Here is a 16,394-nt window from a genome sequence, read left to right on the forward strand (position 1 = left end):
ACTTAAAACTTTTTAGTCCCCAAATTTAAGTAGACAAGCTAGAGCACATATATAAAGAAACAATTGTGTCAAGTTTCCAATGATATACAAATAGTGAATGGTCACGAGTCCACAGTACGAGATTTCGCACGAGGTGAAAGATAGAGGCGCTCTATTCAACTCGGCGAAGCCGAGTTGAATAGTGCGCCTCATCTTTCACCGAGTGCAAAATCTCGTTCCATTGCACGAGTAAAGACCATACACTATTTGTTTTATACAACGTCCAAGTAGATCTTTGTTATTTGGTTGGAGAATTGTTGGGTAGGTCTAAGTAGGCCTAGAAGTCTATATATGTGTGAAAAAGATAGCCATACTTACATGTGGATCCACTGCGATTCTCTTTCTGGCTTGTGCAATCAGTGTAGATACAGGTCACAGCTATCGCTCATACACGTACACTAATTGGCACTACGTAGGCCAACATACGCGCATGCATGTACCGCACACGTACACTGCGCTAGCTGCATGCGATCCTCAATATGCAAAGCAACAGACAGTACATGCAGTACTATACAATTTCTCGAACCGTGGAATAGAACGAAAAAAATTGAACCAAGTTGCACGCAAAAATAGAACCAAAATTGCACGGCGCGTTGAATAGAGTACTTATTGAATATCACGTCACCAACAATCCTCCAATCAAATTACAAGGATCTACTTGGACGTTGTATCATTTATTCTATTTATACATCATGTACATGTAGGCCTACTAAACATAGTTCAAAGGATACGGTTTAAAGTGACTCTGTTCCAGCAATTCAAACAAAAACCTTTTGGATGTATAGGACATAATGTAGGACATGTCCTGTCCTATATTATTTACATAACGAAGAAAGAACGTATGAATGGCACAACGTGTGTTATTCCTTAACATAATTAATCTTAGACTAATTCAGGAAATACGGTGTTTCATGAAATGATCACGGAATCAAAATTTCAATGATATGGCATTTTCAAGCATGGTTTTTTTTTTTTTTTTTTTTTTTTTTTTTAAGAAGGGCAGTAGAGTATGTTTGCATAGATATTAGTGCTATTATTATTATTATTGTTATTATTATCATTGTTAATATTATCACTATTATCATTATCATCATTATTATTATCAATATAATTATTATTATTGTATTATCATTATTATCTTGGCGTTATTCTATTTGGAATATTTTTTATAAGATGATATCAGAACATGCATTATTTTCTAATCATGAAGTGCCAAAAATGAGCCATTCCGCTTTTTCGGGGGCACCGAGTATATTTCATTAAGCTTTTCTTAAAGTACTTACTTAATGTGTATGTGTCGCCAATTGAGAGTGTTCCAAATCATTAAATTATTTTAAATCAATATTTCGTCCTATTATACATATATTTGATTTGTTGTGGGTTTTTTTTTTTTTGTGGCATTGTTATAATGACGCCGATGACCATAGTTATAATTATTACTACATGGAATATCTTGTGATAATGAATATGATATGTCTAATGTACAACATTATTTTCTGCAATGATCTAAGCTGTAGAATAAAATGAAAGAGAGAGAGCAATCAGTTGGCAATAAGCGATGTATACAATACTACACATCATACTTTTTATTAACATAAACACCTGTGACGCAAGGCCTAAAAATATTATCACATTTGTACTTTTACAATTTCGAAATTTCCATGACTCTCAACAGAAAAAGATATTTCCCAGCGCACCACCAGTCTACGAACGCAGTTTAGCCGCCTTCGTCGTCAACCTTCAAGTAGATCTTCGGCCAAGCAAAACACCCCTCGGCATGGATAGTGAAGAACCTAGCCTTTCTGGAACCACACATTAAATCACCATCTTCTGTGTGAAATCTGAAGGTAACATGTATTTCCAATAGAAACTTAAAATTAAAGCACAAAGATAGTTTTGGTAAAGAAAATTTTTAAAAATGAAACTTGTTCTAAATTTGATAAAGACACTGCCCAATGTATTTCTGAACAACTTTCATGCTTTGAACCGAAGTTTGCTTACCAATTAGATTATAAATACACCTTCCAAAGTGTATTCATAGCGTGTATAGATTTGTTCGGAGCCCATCCGAACAATTCGAAAAAAATTCAAATAAATCATATAAAAATAAAAACAAGCGATCTTAGAGCAAACCATTACTCTTTGATGACTTGCATTCATAATCAGGATGAAATACTCTATTTTCAGCAAAAAATTTTTTGAAAGGATTTCAGATTTACCAAAACTATCTTTGAGCTTTAACGTCAATAATTCTAATCCATGATATGATAGAATTTAGCACAACGGTACCTTGAAACATACACATGTATTTCCGATCTGAATTTAGTTCAAATTGTACATCTCGCCACAGAAGTTACATAAAAATTGTTTAACAATACAATTTGGCTTAGTATGTTTGGGTGCGTCAAAACACATTAATGCGATTGCAATGATCGTAGAATTGAAGCAAGATACAATTAAACCATATCTTGTTGCCATGCAACCGCTCCATCAGCAAAATTGACATAGTCTTTCAGGGTCTCTCGGATGGTCTTCGAAGCAATGGAGACATTCGTGGTTCTCCCCACATTCCTCTTTGGTAGTGTGGCTGAGGAACGCCATGTTCCCGGGATGAGGGTGTGAGAAACTGGGTTTTCAGAGTCAACTATGTCGGGTGGCGAGTACACGTGTTTCGCTGACTTGTGCCTGATAAGGAAATTGTGTAGGGCACATGCGCAAAGTACGATGTTGGTCATTTTTTCAGGGCTGAGGACGATAGGGGTTAAGAAAACTCGGAACCTGTCCGCCAATATGCCAAAGGCATTTTCGACTACTCGGCGCGGCGGGCTGAGTCGGTTCACTTGTAGTTAAATATGCGCTCTTCTGCAGTCATGTTCCGTCGTGCGTATTAAGGTTTCATGATGATCTCCCTCAAAGGAAAATCCTCATCTGCCACGAAACAGTACGGCACTTGCACAGCATAATTGCCTGGAAGGGTTGCAGCATCAGGGATGTTCAGGAGATTTGCGTTTAATGCCCTACAAAGAGAGCTTTGAGCAAACACACCTCCATCTGACCAGCTGACATTCGCCCGTTTGTACCGACATCCACATACAGAAACTTGTAGTCTGGCCCTACGAGTCCAAGAAGCACAATGCTGAAGGAGTGCTTATAATAAAAAAAAACATAGAGCCGCTGTTAGCTGGTGGTCGTAATTGCACATGCTTTCCGTCGAGAGCACCTAGACAGTGCTGGAAGTTCCACCGGTCTTGAAAATGGTTAGCGATCTCTTCCTACTCTTCCTGTGTTCTTGGTACCTGTAGAAGAAGAAAAAATCAAACGTTCATTAATTGTTCTCATTCTTTTTACATACACATACAGTTCAATGAAGAAATGTTCGACATCCTTGATGAGGTAGAATCGCCACCACCTGAATGCCAAGGTACTCAAAGTACTGCGTCACAGTCACCATTACCAACTCCCCCTAAAAGGAAAAAGGAAAAGGAAAAAACACCGACGATGAAATCATTTCAGAAATAAGGACTGTTATGAAATCAATAGAGTCTGAAGAGGACCAGGACGTCCTCTTCGGACGTTGCATTGCTGGTGAATTAAAGGAAATAATTGACAAAAAAGTTAAATTAGCGCTCAAACTGAAAATAACTAATGATGTAGCAAAAGCCAAGTTTGACCTCCTGGGAGGGGCCATTGAGTTATAATTAAGTCCATCAGACTTCTTGAGAAAGCATTGTATATTTATTGATTGGAAATGATTTTTGTTGTAAATCTCCAAAACAAAGTCCAATAAACCAGTACTCTTTATTAATCCGTCTGTTGAAGGCTGGGAATTAAACTAATTTCTAGTAATGCTATGTGTGGAGAGTTAGTGTGTCGGAGTGGTTTAATTCAATATTCTGTTTGCACTGGACTTAAACCTATAGCACTCTTTGTCCATCTGAGATAATCGTATTTCGCGTTCTTAAAAAAACAAAACAAAACAAAACAATTAAAAGAAAAATCTGGAACAAAATTTTCATCAATCTATTTTTCTACGCATTTCATTTGTAGAAAATGACACACATCTCATTTTCAGGTATGCGAAAGTAAATCTTACCTCTTTGATCAAAATTAATGAGAGATTATGCTTGTTCAGACATATACAGGGATATATCTTTACCTCCATCTGCAAAAAATATATATTTTTCACGATTTCATGTATGATATGTGTGATAAATTGTGAGGATATGAAATCATCACCTCGCAGTCCTCACTTCATATGAAAATCATATTGACTGGTCAAGAAGATTTTTCTGGAAAAATAGAAAATTAAAAATGTATAACTTCCTTATTTCTTATCCGATTTTCATGATTTTGAAACATTTTGGTAGGGAAAATTTTTGTGAAATGAAAATTTTGGTCCGGACTTGCCCTTTAACATGACTATTATTTCATATTCAAAGAATATTGAGAAAAGTACATGTACATTTTAAAAAGTCTGCCTTATACAGAGTACATAGCCCGTGGGAAATGCGGTTAATTTCGATATGTTTACAAGTGACAATTTATTTATGATATTCATGTCATTGTATATTAAAGCACAAAGATAGTTTTGTTAAATCTGAAAACCTTTCGAAAACATTATTTGCAGAAATTATAGTGTTTGATCATGATTATGAAGGCAAGTCATCGAGTAGTAATGGTTTGCTCGGAATATCTTTTATTTATTTTAAAAATAATCTATTTGAATTATTTTCGAATTGTTCGGAGGGCCTCTGAACAAATCTATACATGTTATCAGCTTTACTAGGGGTAGTTATGATCAATCGTAAATCTAATTTCGGCTTAAAGCTTGAAATTTGTTCAGAAATACTTTGGATAGTGTCTTATCAAATATACAAGAAGTTTTATTTTCAAAAAAAAAAATATTTACCAAAACTATCTCTGTGCTTCAGTGCATTTCATGCTGAGATCATGGATTTGGTTAAATGGATTTGCATCTATACGCTTCTTTAGAAAAGTAATTTTTTCATTGTTTTAAAGTAGTGTCTACGCGTCGTGTAGAGAACACATACAAAATAGTGATAAAAATTAAACAAAGCGGCAGCGGAAGAGATCATACCTTGAGATGCTTTTCCATCAGTACATCGTATATGGCATTACACGTTTCTTCAACGATGCCGGAAACGGTCCTCTCTCCAACCCGATACTGAAATGATAGGCTGGTGAAACTTTCACCTATAAGAAATAATTTGTAGAATGTATTTGTAATTCTTTGTACATAATATTCCTTTAAGAAATTGCTCATCTTTTTGTACAACCGCGAAGTGAATTTAAGTTTGGTCTAGTATATCATCAGTCACACACTACAATTTCAGTGAGAAAAACAGTGTGACCATGAAAAATGGGATATTACTGAACGAAGTCTACTCATGTCTACAAGAAATGTACTGTTTTCTTAAGTGTATTAATTCACAACTAGAATTACAGACATCAAGTTTTCATGTTAATTGTTCCTGTGTTTATTTTCTTCCAAATTACATCTTATTTCCTAAGTCGACATACTTCTACTGTCACAGAGATATTCATTTCCCCGCGATGCACTAAAGGGTGGCCAAGAAAAGCGGTACTGGGGGGGGGGGTGTCGATATTTGTTTTACGGGAGTTTATAGTCTTGAAGGAAACTTTTATCGGGTAGCCTATTTTCATAGAGAAAAAAGTGACACCAAGCTCATCGATTTTGGTAAGAGGTTTTGTTTTGCTTCTTTTTAGCGAAAATATGTCACTTTCGAAAATCGTCGCATTTCAGTCTGTCACGAGCAACAAAGATGTATAGAAAACTATGCCGTCGGGAAGTCTCATGCGTTTGAATTCAAATACCGCTCGGTGTGCGCAGGATCAAAACTTCAACAGATTCCCGCTTTGTAGCTCTCTCGAGTTACGGAATTGTTTAAAAATGACAAATTTCAATTAAAGAATCGTTGAAGCAAAAACACTCGACCAAAATGGATGACCTTGGTGTTATTTTCTTTGCATGAAACACAAAACACGAATTAGCTAGAAATCAATTAGAATATACATGTAATATGTCAAAAATGGACCGTGCCTCTTTTTTTTTTTTTTTTTTTTTTTTGGAGGGGGGGGGGGGAACCAACCTGTATAGTGAGAACACGGCCAGTGAAAAGAGGAAGACAAGATATCTGTTATTGTATTTATCAGACACACATTTTCGGTGAACTCGGTTGTGCTTGTGCATATAAATTTCTTACAAAATTATCATTTTCTTCTAAATACGTGAGCATGCCAAGTAACATAATGACAATTTAATTTTCTCAATTTTTATTAATCTAGCAACATGTGGTTAATATACCTTACAAGTCTATTCTTCAATACTGATTTTATTACATGTATTTCAATTTCTTTCTTTTTTTGATGGTCAAGTCTGGGACCTACAGTTACACAAGCTTGCTTTTATGTAGGTCCCGTCATATTTCTGTTACTTTTTTAAGACACTTTCAAATGACCATAATAATTATTTTTTCAAGTGCAATCCAAGTATGTGGTTTTATGTATTTGTATTCGTATCATTTGTTTTACCTATGTCATGATTTTTATTTCTTTATGATATATGGAATTATGAGAAATACATTGAAATTCAGAAATAATTGGCGGGTGTACTCTTGGTCTGCATCTGTGCTTGTGTGTTATATGCATGCTGTGTGTGTGTGTGTGTGCGTGCGTGTGTGTATGTGTGTGTGAAGTCTTAAATTTCATGATCGTTATTTACATGCGCATGCGCCTGGAAAGTGATAGATTAGAAAAGGTCAGTGTCAGTACAGGTCTACAGGATCAACTGTCTTCTAATGATTCTTAGAATAACTGGTAGCGTTCATCCCCTATTATTGCAGGCTCACATGGATGTGGCTATTACCGTCTTAAAAATACAAAACAATTTTGAACTTGCTAGTAAATGAAGAGCACTTATGTAGTTCGTATAATGACCTACCCGTTGCCAGGAACCTCAAGATTATGGCGAGCCTCTCCTCCGCGCATATGCTTCTTCGTAGTTTTGTATCCTGCTTTGAGATTGTCGGCGCAACCACTTCCAGTAGTTCTTTAAATGCCTCCACATTCATCCTGACAAACTTCCGAAAGTCCTCGGAAGAGCCTTCTAGTTCTTTGAGCAAATTGGCATATGCTCCCTTTAGTTTTCGATTTTCGATCCATTGTTTTACCCACATGCGACGTCGTCGACGCCTCCGACGTTGCCGGAGAAGCAGCAGTGCATGCAGGAGATGCAATAGGTTGCGTTTTGCCGTCATTTTCTGTTGCTATGACAAACGTCATGTGCACATGCGCCAGTCACACCCCCCCCCCCCTCCCCTCCCCAAGACCTCAAGATCGATCGCATAGTGTGCGGTGTCCGGTCTTACGACTGGTCTTAAGACCCAGCTTGGCTTAAGACTTTAAGACCAGTCTGATTGTGTAGTGTGCGGTGGCCTTAAGACATTATTTGTTCCTCTTTTTCAGGTATAGATGATGTACCCAGTGAATGGTTTGCTAACCATCACCCTGCCGAGCAAGCCGAGTTTCCTCCTGATGCTGACGAGATGATGGTTGCCTCTACATCACATGATCCTCAGATCGAAAGGTTTGACTCTCTTTCTTTGCAGAGGGATCTTGACAATAATTTCCTTCACAGAGGAAAGAACACGCGGTCTAAGAGCCTTTCAACCAAGCTTGAGGATGTGTTTCAATCCTTACGTTTCAAACTTCAAGAGGACGAGGAATCCTTCCACACTCTACTCACTAAGTTCGTTGAGCGGTTTGAACAAATCGTTGCTTATACGGCAAAGTGACGAAAACCCAAATTTTGGTCAGATTTTCGATTTTGAGTTTTTGTCATTAAAAGATGGCTTTTGAGGTACTATAAAAACTATCAAAATTTGGTGCCATGAAAACTCATATTTTTTGAGCAAAATGTAAAAAATCCTGACCTTGGCATATCGAGAGTTGACGAACTGACGAAAAGCGTGTTCGTCGCTTCGCCGGCTTTTGTTCATGCATGGAGTGAATTGCATGTATGAAGTTGACGAACTGACGAATCAAGTCCCTTCGGTATTTAGTGTTCAGTCAAGCTCCTTCATAGGAGCTTGAACATTTGCCACTAGAGTGCATTCGCTTCAATACAGCTGTGCCGTATTAAATCTGTTCTTTTAAATTGGAAAGATATTTACATAAGAACCTTCAGAATATTTTCAACATCTTGCCACAGTTAAAAGTTATTTGGACAAAGTTTAGGACCAACGAAATGGGCTTAAAACACAGGAAGCTGTTAAAACTTAACGGCTCATTTTTCTCTTACAAATCGGTCGCGTCACCTGTATATTTAAACCACATCAAGAAAATCCTCCTTGCACACGAAACCCGCCTTTGTTCATGTTCGCACTGGCGTGAATTTTATTGTTGGATCTAGAAAACCTGCCCGTTGAAGGCAAGGAAAGGGCACGTCCAAAAGAAAAAGATTATGAATACGGAGTAAAGTTCTGGCTTAAAGCACGAAGATAGTTTTGGTAAAGAAAAATTCTAAGAAATAAAACTTCTTCCACATTTTGATAAGACACAATCCAAAGTATTTCTGAACACCTTTCTTACTTTAAACCGAAGTTATATTAACGATTTGATAATAAATACACCTTGCAAACTGCATTGATAACATGTATAGATTTCTTTGGAGGCCCTCCGAACAATTCCAAAAATAATTCATATAAATTATATAAAAATGAATAAAAGAGATTCAGAGCAAACCATTACCGCTTGATGACCTACATCCTCAATCAAGTTGAAATACTTGAATTTCTGCAAAAAAAAACCCAAAATTGAGAGGTTTTCCGATTTAACAAAACTATCTTTGTGCTTTAAGTCAGATCTTCTGCTTGGCTAATACGTGTATATCCTAGTGCTGAGAAATTTTCAGCTTGTTATGAATGTAGCCTAGTATATCCATGGAAGCCACGACCAGTGCTTCCACGGCTTGAATATTTTTTTAGTTCCCGAAATTCATTAAATTTGGAAAGAAATTCCCTGATTCGACGTTTGAGCCAAATTGTCTATAGATATTTGTGAGATATGTGTTGATATCACAGAGTATTATGTGTACGGGTAAGGTAGTTCCGCTAGGCTGAAATGTATTCTTTTGTTGCACAGAAAATTTCACATTTAGGTTTTGTCATCATAATTTAATTATTGTTTTCTTTTCCCTTGAAATATAATACTCGTCTATGAATTCTACTCCGATTTCCTGATTCAATCCAAAATTTAACCAAAATTAGCATACACTGTAAATGCAATCTAGTCGGCATTAAAGCACTAAGATAGTGTTGGTAAAGAAAATTTCTAAAAATGAACTTGTTCTATATTTGATAAAAACACTGTCCAATGTATTTCTGAACAACTTTCAAACTTTGAACCGAAGTTAGATTATTACTTTGATGATAAATGCACCTTCCAAAGTGTATTGACAGCGTGTATAGATTTGTTCTGAGGCCCTCCGAACAATTTGAAAAATTCAAATAAAATTATATAAGAATAAAAACAAGCAATTCAGAGCAAACCATTCCTCCTTGATGGCTTGCATTCATAATCAGGATGAAATGCTCAAATTTATGCAAAAAAAATAAAGAATTTCGGATTTACCAAAACTATCTTTGTGCTTTAAGCCTAATTATTGGCAAGCAGAGTCAACATCATTGCAATCATGATAAAAATATGCATGTTTTTTTATTTTATATATAATAAAAGGATTTACCTTCAGCAACTTAAAATCCTCCCTGAAGAATATCAATTTCAAATTGACCCCACAGTGTACGCATTTAAAATACACTGATTGTCGTATTAAGGAAAATAAGGATTTACTCTCAGAAACTTGAAATTGTTGTTGAAACAATTTAAATTTGCATCTGCTGGGTCAAGGTGGATTGTGGCCAAAAACTGTCTCCTGTTTTTCTCTTGTGGCCACTGATCTCTATTATGGTGAGGTATAATCTATTCGCTTGTTCCGTTTTCCTTGGTACTTGTCATTACAGATGGAGACCACGATGGGTGAACGGAAACCTATGTATACAGTACTGTTCTACGGGCTGTTCGCTTTAATAAGCACGTGGGGGCGTATAGATGGTAAATTGATAACTCCCTGGATTTGCTGCTAATCTTTTGCTTTTAAAATCGAAAATGTCTTCCTGGGACCCTGTGAGGGGTGATCAGTCCGGATTCGAAGTTTCAGATCTGTGCAGCTAACCGTCTCAATTTGCATAGCCGTACAGAGAGACAGACGTCCCAAATTTAGTAGTATAGATAGATAGAAAGACGAATAGTGAAATTTGTTTATTTACATCTCTCTGGGTGGCCCATATGGGCCCTGTGGCAGTGGGGTTAATATGCTGGAGGAGATACCACCTGGGGAAATATGTATTTTTTTCCATGTACATCTTCCAAGCTGTTTTAATTGATAACATCCCCTCAGGTGCCAGAGAGAACATGCACCAGATGTGAATTGATCGACCTTAGCTGAGGGTCATGCCCCTTCCCCGGGCTTAAAAAAAAAAAAAAAAAAAAATAGATAAGTCTGAATCAGCTATTTACTGGGGTGTGCACATTTCATTCCTTTTTAGGGTTGAACTCTTTGTGTCTGTTACAAGTTCAATCGTATTTGTAGGGGGGCGATGAGGGCGGTTGTTCATTTAAAAAGGTGCCTTATGTCAAATGAGATAGTAAAAATATATGAAATGATGAAATTGCATAAGTATTCTTTTTCATGTGTTTGATTATTTAGGAATTGTGGCTGAACAAGCTGAAATATAAATTTCAGAACCGTCCAAGGCGTGACGATGTTCTTCAAGGTAGCCTTGAAGTGAAGAATAGAAAGAGGAAGGAGCCTGTATCAGCCGGCACCAAGCCAGCCAGTCTCATGAAGGATTTGAAATTCCCACCAATGTTTGGGATGGAGAATTACTTGCCATCAAGAAAGTGCTCAGAAGACGAAACCTCCATCGCAAATCACAAACAATGGCTAGCTGTAGAGGCCACAAAAAAGCGCCCAAACTTTCCTGAAGTCTCCACCCGGATGACCTTGACATTTGCAGAACGCAGGAATGATATCATCAATGCCATTTCAATTCAGGACGTTCAAACCAGCTACCCCTGGTTGTTGTCGAGCCCACAGGAGGTGCGGGGAGACTAAAGGATCGCCTGCGGCGTCTGTCCGTCCGTCGTCCGTCCGTCGTCTGTCCGTAACGCTACAAAAACTTCAGTAACTCTTTACTCTGGGCTTCAACTACAATCAAACTTCGAGGGAAGAGGGGTCATACAAAGTTTCACATTTTTACCATTTATATGAAGGTCACCTCAAGGTCAAAGCTCACAGGCAGGGGTCAATGAACATTAGGGCCCAATGTTAACTTTTTATGGCGTGTTTCTATTATGGGTCATAACTTTTCATCCATAACTCCATTTGTGACTAAGCTTGGATAGTAGATGTCCCTAGAGGAGTGGATGGTCACAAGGTCAATGGTCACAAGCAGGGGTCAATGAACTTTTAGAGCCCAATGTTAATTTTTTATGGCGCGTTTCTATTATGGGTCATAACTTTTGATCCATAGGTCCGTTTGTGACCAAACTTGGATGGTAGATGTCCCTTGGGGAGTGGATGGTCACGACAATGTCAAAGGTCACAGGCAAGTGTCAACAAACTTTAAGGGCCCATTGTTAAGTTTTTGTGGCACGTTTCTTTTTTGCCATAAATTGTTACCGTTTTATATCTCTTTTCATCTGTTATATCTCTTTTTTTATCTGTTACATGTATATCCCATTAATTCGCGTACAATTTCTTGTACGCGAATGGGCGAGACACATTATGACACTTGCCTTGTTTAGAGATGATGGTGACGAGGTAAAAATCACACCTTGTTTTGCCTTGGTGGAGATATGGGACTTTATCGCATAAGTGTTAATCAAAAACTGTTGCCTTTGATTTTTAAAAATAAATTAAAATACAGATCAAATTCAATCATCATAAATATATCCGAAAATGTACATCCTAATTTCAGTTAATGAAGGAAAGACAAAAATGTAATATTTTAGCATACTTTCTAACTTTGGAATCAGTTCGTCGGCAGTCACACGAACGGACGAACCAGTCAAAATGATCTGTGTAGAACACACGCAGAAGGGACCGATTTTTGTGTGGCCATCAATGAGTTTACCTATTTACAACTAAGGCCTCATCTACAGGGAAGGTTCAGTAGTGGTTGAGAGGGCGCCGTAGCAATAAAATTATTTTGTGATTTGAACGGGAAAACTCTAAGAAAACTGAAGCAGAATAATCAAATTAAAGTATCTATAGAGTTAGTTTGAGAAAAATCAGTCCAGAGACGACATAATTATCAAAAGGAAAAGTTCGAGTAAAAGACCGCGGCCTGCGGTCTTTTACTCAAATTTGAAAATTGACCGTTATTTTGATTTAGCAACACATGAATATACACTGAAAGACGGAAGGGCCTTGAGAAGGAAGGGCCCACAGTTCTTTGTATGTTCCGGGGGGGGGGGGGGCTCCCCTAGCTATCAAAACGGAAAAGGAACCTTAAAGAAGTATGAAAGTCAAGCTTTAACATTCAATAATCTAATACAGAGACAAATGAAAATATTGTTTGTAAAAGACGCAGTTTTGTCCTTCACAAATAAATTTACAAGGCATAAACAGCGCTACGCGTCGTCTGCTTGTGCAGCACAAAGGTATCGCCATTTCCACGACCGGAGATGAGACCCCCTGCGAAGTGGTGACGTTTTTACGGAGTACTGCCTTCATACCCAATCATACACTGCTGGGCATGAAATAAACAGTTTACTGGAAATTTTGCTTTAAATAGCTTAAATTCAATTTCCACTGGCATCAGATTAATGTAAAACAATCTATATAATCATTTGGTTAAAGATTTGGTGGAAAGTATGAAAATCATCGACTTAAATGCATCAACTACCTGATCAGTCTTAATGAACCAATCAGGCGCAATGATCGCGTACTCCGCAAAAACGTCATACCCCCAGCGACGAGCAGCGGAGCGTTGGAAATAATGGCTCTGCACAGTGTGCATGAGATCGCTTGGCTCGTGGCAGTTGCGCTCCCGAATTTTCCCTTCAGGAAAATTATTCAGGAGATTCTCCTGTAGAAATGCGGACAGTTATGCATTATCTTTGATATGAGAAAACATTGTCTCTTGGGTTTCTTTCCACTTTGATTTACAGGGAAATTGCATCAAGTGTATTGACTGCGATACTCTGGTGAGCGTCTAGCCTCCCGGGGCTCTTGTAATATTCAGATCATATCACAAATGCATGACAGCTTCCAAAATATTGTTATCATTGGACGAACCCACATTTACATTTTTGTTACCGAAAATTGGTACTCAGGATGTCTTTTTTTCATAATTATCCAATTTGCGCTGTGTCACACCTTTGTGAAGAGTCTCCACGTATGGGCCATGAAAGGCAATTTAGAAAATCAGAAATGGCACTGCATTATTGCGTAATGCCAGATATTCTGCAGCTCTAATAAGGGTATCCTTGTTACCACCATCATATAGAAACACAACAATTAATAGGGTTGATGCCACATTTGGATTTAATCAGTCCCATCTGATCTTGTGTCTCCTACGTATTGATAAAGAGGATGCCCTCATCATGGCTGCATGATACATGGCATTACATGACAGTATTAGTACTGCACCAGCATTTTTTTATTTCCTAAATTTGTCTTACATGGCTCATGCATGGGGACTTTTAACAAAGATGACCATGACATATAATGACCTGCAAACCCCATAGTGTAGCAAAGATTAAACCAACTGCTGATTTAAAGATATTTTTGTCCTACTCAAAATAGAAAGAAACATAAAGATAATCTTTTACTATTATAGTATTACTGTATATCTCTTCAGCATAATTTGGGGTCTTAATAATTTTATCACAACAGAATACGTCTATTGTACAGTGGATGTAGTGGGTGTTAACATGCATGGTAACATATTGAATTGCTTTATTATACATGTGTATTTTATGATGAATTAAGAATTATTGCTGATTTATTTTGCATCTGCAGTCCCCCATATCCTATGTATTTAGATACAGCATGTGAATTGAGGGTTATCCTGCTGTGGACTTGTTGATCGATACAGAGTCGATTACAAATGTTAATTGTGCTTTGATAATACATGATATAAAATCAAGATTGTTACAAAATGATTCAACAGCTATTATAAAAGACATTGTTTACCTTCGCAGAAGTTGGTTGAAAACACTCTGAACTTTGATGTCTATTGCACTATAACTGTTCAGATGGATCCAAAAACACCCAGAAATGCAACAAAATCTAAATTTGTGCTCACATGCTGGAACATTTGAGAAATCTATGACTGAAAATCGTTATTTGACTGAAAGTCACAAATGGAGAATGTCATTGATATATTTTTACTTTCTCGAAGCATTTAATGGTGCTTTTGGGGTAATCTTTTCAAGGCTTCATTTATGCATATAGATGCAGAAGACATTTGGAACCTTGCAGCTCAGGCTTGTTAAGCTAGTCTTGAAGCAAGATTTGAGCCCATATTTGGTACAATTGATCATTAAAGTTATATAAATTTATATTTTCTTATTCGGATTTATGATGAGCAATTAGTTGGATTGGCAACAGTTATATTTGATATTGTCAGTTATTTCATTCATTTAAGATTAATGAAATCTTTATTTTTCTTGTGTTGTGCAATATCTTAGTTTACAATGAAGTACAATATATTAGTGTACGAAATGATATAAACCGTACAAATTGCTAGTTGGAAAGTAGGATTTTTTTTTGTTATTCCTTATTTCCCCCCTGACAAAATCTGTTCCGTCTTCAGCAGTTAATCGAAATGTTGAAATGTTAAAATTAGGCATAATTTGTGAACATCAATTTTACAGTTGCAATGAAAGATTGTTAAGAATATGTTTACATAGACATTCCTAAAAATAATGTATACCCGGTGCTAGATGTTTTTCCACAATTTGTATTCCTCATTGTTATAAAAATTCAAGTAATTGAATGTGTATGAAATGATATAAACTGTTCAAATTAATAGTTGGAAATTAGGATTTCGTTATTCCTTATTTCCCCGTGACAAAATCTGTTCCTTCTTCAGCAGTTAACCGAAATGTTAAAATGTTAAAATTAGGCATAATTTGTGAACATCAATTTTACAGTTGCAATGAAAGATTGTTAACTGTATGTATACATAGAAATTTCCTAAGAATAATCTGTACTAGATGTTTTTTCCAGAATTTGTATTCAACAATGTTATCAAAATTCAAGTAATTGAATCTTTACAGTTTTCATTGCTCTGTTTTGACGGAAATCTGCTCGCCTGATAATAAAACGGTTGCTGATATTATTTCTAATTTCATGTATGAATTGATTTTTGTGCCAAACAGTATTCCCACATTGTATATTACTGTAGGTATTTGTTTATGCGTGACAAACGCATAATCATACTCGACAAACTACTGCACGACAAATTAATTGTATTACACATTCATTCTTTGCATGACAAATGAATTTTTATGCATAACAAATTAATTTTTGCGCTCTACAAATTAATGTTGGTGCAATACAAATTAAATTTCTTGCATGACAAATAACAAATCAAAATTTGTCAAATAAGACCACTTTTCACGACAAATAAATATTTGTCATGACTAGATGAAAATTTGTCAAATAAAACCCATTACACTACAAATTAAAAGTTGTCCCACAAATTTGTCAAGTAAGGCCACATAATGACAAATTACTTAACAAGTTATTAGTTTGTCAAATAAGACCACCTGTATGACAAACTTTAATTTGTCAATTGACTAAAAGGTATTTTCAGTGCACACATGTAATTATATAATACACAACTGTATAATAGTTTTGTATCAATTTATAATCTTCAACGTATAAGCCTATGCATGGAATTAATGACTGGTTTTTATTTTTTGTTTTTTTGTTTTTCTTTATTGCAGGTTAGAAGTTGAAGATGGAAATATGTGTCCTATACACTTCTCAATCCATAAATGTATGAAATTGGCATATTGAATTCCTGTTAGCTAAATATTATCCACTGTTTTTATACTAGGTGTTTCAAAAAACATTTCCCACTTTTGATTCTTAATAATTCAAAAACTGTATATCAGATAACATTGTCATTGATAAGAGTGATAGCTGAATAGTGTACAATTTGGTTGAAGGTGGTTTAAATATGAAAGCATAAATCAGTTTCATGAAATCCATGATTAATTTCACAGTTAGGTTCCAG

General features: G+C 36.3%; 1 protein-coding gene and 1 pseudogene across 1 annotated transcript in view; both read right to left on the minus strand.

Moving 5' to 3' along the window:
• Positions 1-1,105: 1,105 nt before the first annotated feature.
• LOC140237906 (uncharacterized) lies at positions 1,106-7,362 on the minus strand (annotated as a pseudogene).
• LOC140237526 (DC-STAMP domain-containing protein 2-like) overlaps positions 2,872-16,394 on the minus strand; it is a 116,663-nt gene continuing 103,140 nt past the window's right edge. The window contains exon 16 of the transcript XR_011901849.1: positions 2,872-3,335. The gene's annotated coding sequence lies outside the window, so the exon portion shown is untranslated. The remainder of the gene's footprint in view (positions 3,336-16,394) is intronic.

Source organism: Diadema setosum, chromosome 14, assembly GCF_964275005.1.
Source record: "Diadema setosum chromosome 14, eeDiaSeto1, whole genome shotgun sequence".
Classification (NCBI taxonomy): Eukaryota; Metazoa; Echinodermata; class Echinoidea; order Diadematoida; family Diadematidae; genus Diadema; species Diadema setosum.